The 4,287-nt window shown below is 25.9% G+C and overlaps 1 non-coding gene across 1 annotated transcript; it reads left to right on the forward strand.

The window, feature by feature from the left end:
* The first annotated feature begins 2,781 nt into the window (after positions 1 to 2,781).
* On the forward strand, positions 2,782 to 2,844 carry Mir8 (microRNA mir-8). The gene has a single exon (NR_040160.1). It is a non-coding gene; the product is annotated as a microRNA mir-8 (primary transcript).
* The last annotated feature ends 1,443 nt before the right edge of the window (positions 2,845 to 4,287 follow it).

The following is a 4,287-nucleotide window of genomic DNA, read 5'->3' on the forward strand; positions in this document are numbered from 1 at the left end:
AATGCGATGAGTAAAATACATAATAATAATAATATAATATATTGTGGCGGGGAGCGTGGTGTATATATTTTTACGGGTGAAGCTTTTGTAGATACGCAACGCTATATGTATGTATGAGTATTATATTTGAACCGTTTGCGCGTTGCAAAGGCACTTTTGACGACGGCCACGCCTTTTTCAGTTCGCGTCTGTCAACCGCACGTTCTGGTTTGGGTTTTCTGTGTCAAATATTATCGACGTGCGTTTATTCGGTTTTTTTTTTCAAGTGCACGTTATTATTACGAGTTTGCCGCACAATAATATAATGTTGTAAAACAATATATATGTATATATATATTAAAACACATATATTATTACATGGTGTTATAATTTTTTTCTAGCGTACATATACCGTATACACATATTATATGCGTGTACCGTTTACTCAATCCGAATTTATTTACAATTAATCATTTCATATATGGATTATAATGTTGCACCTATACCTATATACATGTTTGCTGTTATTGTATTGAACGATTTTGTTTTTTCATTACTATAATATTCATGACGTAAAAAAATAAAACAGTTTTCGTTTATAAAAATTATAATGTTATTTAAATGGTTCACGAGTCGAAACGGTTTTCATACATGTAGTACGGGCAGTACGTATCGGCTCCGCACCGTGGTGTTTCCTGTTGCGTAAATATTCAACTTAAAGGTCAAAGGATATCATCAAGTGGCAACGTTACTAATGAGTTACCCGGGATCCAAGTTCGATTTTAAATATTTGTTCCAACACTATAATATTCTGTATAATATACCACGTGTGTATTTATTAATTTTATTCTGTGCTTATTGTATATACTTACCTTGTTTACAGTAAAATTCATTGAGACGAATAAAAAATACTTACAATTTCACAAACGTTTTCCGCTATTCTACTGAACAATTAGGTAACGCACTAGAATAAGTGTATAAATATTAATAATAAGTCTGTTTTATAATAAAAAAGTTTAATTACATTTTTGAAATCAGTACAATTAGTTTTAACTTATAGTATATTTCAACATAAATTATATTATATAGTAATATATTTGTGTATTGTTCAATTATAAAATTTGAGGCACTCGATAAAAATTTCTCAGAAGATTTATGTCTAATTATTCAATTCTCAGTAAACTCATATCAAATTAATTGCTCAACTTTTAATATATTGCATTAATTCATCTTTGCACCAGAATTTTTTTTATTAACTTTATGACATAATTGAAACGTTTTAGATATTTTTTATACAGAATTATCAGTAAAAATAAAATAATTTATAGTTATATGTATCCAGAAAAATTCCATTGCAATAAATATATTTCCTATATTAAATTCAGATATATTTTAAGAAATTAAAATGATTATATAGCTACGATTATTTGTTAAAATAGATTATATTGATTTGTATTAATAACAAGTGTAATAATACATTTTGACAAGACAAACGTGCCCTTTAATACTATGTACTTAACGATTTTATAAAACATTTTATTTAAATTTCAATTTCGTTTATACAAATAAACTGATAGTCTATGTAAAATGAGCGTCTATTAATGTAGTAACAAATGTTTGGACCTCAGTGTGTTTTTAATCTCATAAATTAAAGATCGTTCGAAATATTATTATTAACGAACATATGCACGCATTAATATGTTTGTATGTTTCTCGTTATATTGACTTAAACGTCTATGAAACCTCACACTGTTTTTATCATATTAGATAAGAATGTTTGCCCTAACTAAAAGGCCAAAGATCATGTTTGCGCGTTATCTCGATACAGCTTAGGTCATCCGTTAGCGCTCGTCGACCTTTGCGCGCGCAACCGATATATTTATGTAAGAGCCGACGTACTCAGCGCGCCAGTTCTCCGTCGGACAGAGTGCCGAACGATCTGGGGCAGCCCGGCGTGTTCACCATTATTTTGTTTTCTATAGTACTTTTTTTTATTCGTGTACAATTTGTATTTTAAATTACAGATCTAAAGTCGCTAGATGGTTTATGACTTTTGGTAATATATTATTACAATTTTATTATATATTTTTTTTACATTTTTTTCACGTATAGGCATCCCTCGGTGGACCCTTAAATGCGACCACAAGTTCAGAAAATTGTACGATTGAGTATTGACATTGCACAGCTTCAGTTTGTCACAGGTTAGTTGGTTTATTATATACCATGAAATAATTATATTATTTAATTATTTAATGTATAATAGATATTTACTTATGTGATCTTCATAATTAATTATTTTTATTTTTCAATAAATATAATTGTACAAGCCTTGTATAAATTATTATATTTATAATCTACGTGTTTATTTATTTTAAATTAAAATAATTTAAACAACGGCTAATGTCTGTTTAATTTTAATTCTTTATTCACTGATATTATCAGTTTTCATTTTATAACTGCAGATTGCTTTTTAAATGTTTTTAGAGTGGTGTCGTAAATTATTTCAAACTAACTGTAATAACAGGTACCTATAAAACTATATTTTATGATGTATTTAATATTATTTCTTGATGATTTTTTATTTATTTTTTAAATGACGATTCCCATATTTCCTCGTACTTAACAATGTAATTGTTTTTAATTATTTTGTATGAGTAATTCATTTTAATTTGTAAGTATATATTTATTTTTGTAGTCACATATTAAATTAAGATTGTGTGTTTATATTTTATATAACTTTAATACACTTATATAGTTACCAAGTTACCGTATTTCCTGCAGTATTTACTTTGGAACTGTTAACGTCTTACTTGGGCAGGATTAGAGTGACAATTGATATGTCTAATACTGTCAGGTAATGATGTCCTCAGTTACCCATAAATCATCGAACACGCAAAATCCAGTATTAAACAAAGGTAATTTATGAAGAAAATCTATATATTGTATTATTGTAACCTAATTTATTACATAAAATGCATATTGTAAACATATATTAATGCATAGTTTTGTCCATACAAGTCTTATTATAATCTAGATTTTAACGAAAAAGTATAGAGGTATACATAATAATATAATTTGTTATCTAATTGAATTTTTAAAGTTATAATACAATATCAAATGGAAACATTTAATGAAACTTAAATTATGTGTACAGCATTATAATATTACGATGCAGTATTTATTATATTTTTATAATATAAAGTTTTTTTTTTCGAGTTAATCGAGGAACGGAGGAGGAACCGCGTTAGAATTACTTCTCCTCCGGCCACCATAATATAAAGCTTATAAAAAATTAAACTATTTACGCCTATGTCTAAAAAAGATTTTATTTTTTATAAAATATAAAATAATATTTATAATAAATATGTATTTTTTATACGTGTCACATAAAATAATACAAACCTTATACAATAAATGAAATATTTAGAAGATCTCACTTAATATTTATGATACGATTTTTGATAATATTTTCTTTTAATTGTTATTATGATAGATCATTTTTAAGAGAATTTTTTTATTGAATCCACTTTACAAACATACGACATGCCAAATGTGCGATCCAATTTCGTATTAACGTGTTGTAAGTTGTTATATAGTTTTAATATGAGAGTGAATTTACTAATTAACAAACCTAAAGGTAAGAACACAATCTGTGATTTTACATTGGGTTTTTACAATATTTAATTTTTTTTCAACAAGTTATGAATATATTGAAATTTAAAAATTCTCATAACTTGATTAAAAATTAAAATATAGTAAAAAACAGATATTGTTCTTACCTTTATGTTTGATAATAAATTCATTATAGAATTAAAATTAAGAACACACAATTGGTTCTGCTGAACGTAAATTTGTCATGTTTTACTTGAAGGTTTGTCATAACTCATAAAATATAAGAGTATTTGAATCATCACATAATCGGGTCCTTTTAACAGCTATACAGTTTTCACAATTAACACATAAATTTATTTTATTTTATTTAGGATTTACAAATGTAAATAAAACAAACTAATAATCGTACTATGAATAATTTTACAATTTCATAAATATTACACATTCTTATTTATATGTTATAAAATTAATTTTTATTATCTTTTACATTTGTATTATAAAAAATCCAGTTGTATATTATTATATATTCACCTTTTAAAGTATTAAAGTGCTATGTATTATAATATATTTATATTTAATATTTTTTTTCAAATGCTAATGGTATGCAGACATCATAGTGTTGGTGAAACGTCTGATACAAAATTATGTTTAGGAATGTTTTGTTTAGTAGGCTAAAATCAAGAGGCGGCTGGTGGA

This window comes from Acyrthosiphon pisum, chromosome A3, assembly GCF_005508785.2.
Source record: "Acyrthosiphon pisum isolate AL4f chromosome A3, pea_aphid_22Mar2018_4r6ur, whole genome shotgun sequence".
In the NCBI taxonomy this organism is placed as follows: Eukaryota; Metazoa; Arthropoda; class Insecta; order Hemiptera; family Aphididae; genus Acyrthosiphon; species Acyrthosiphon pisum.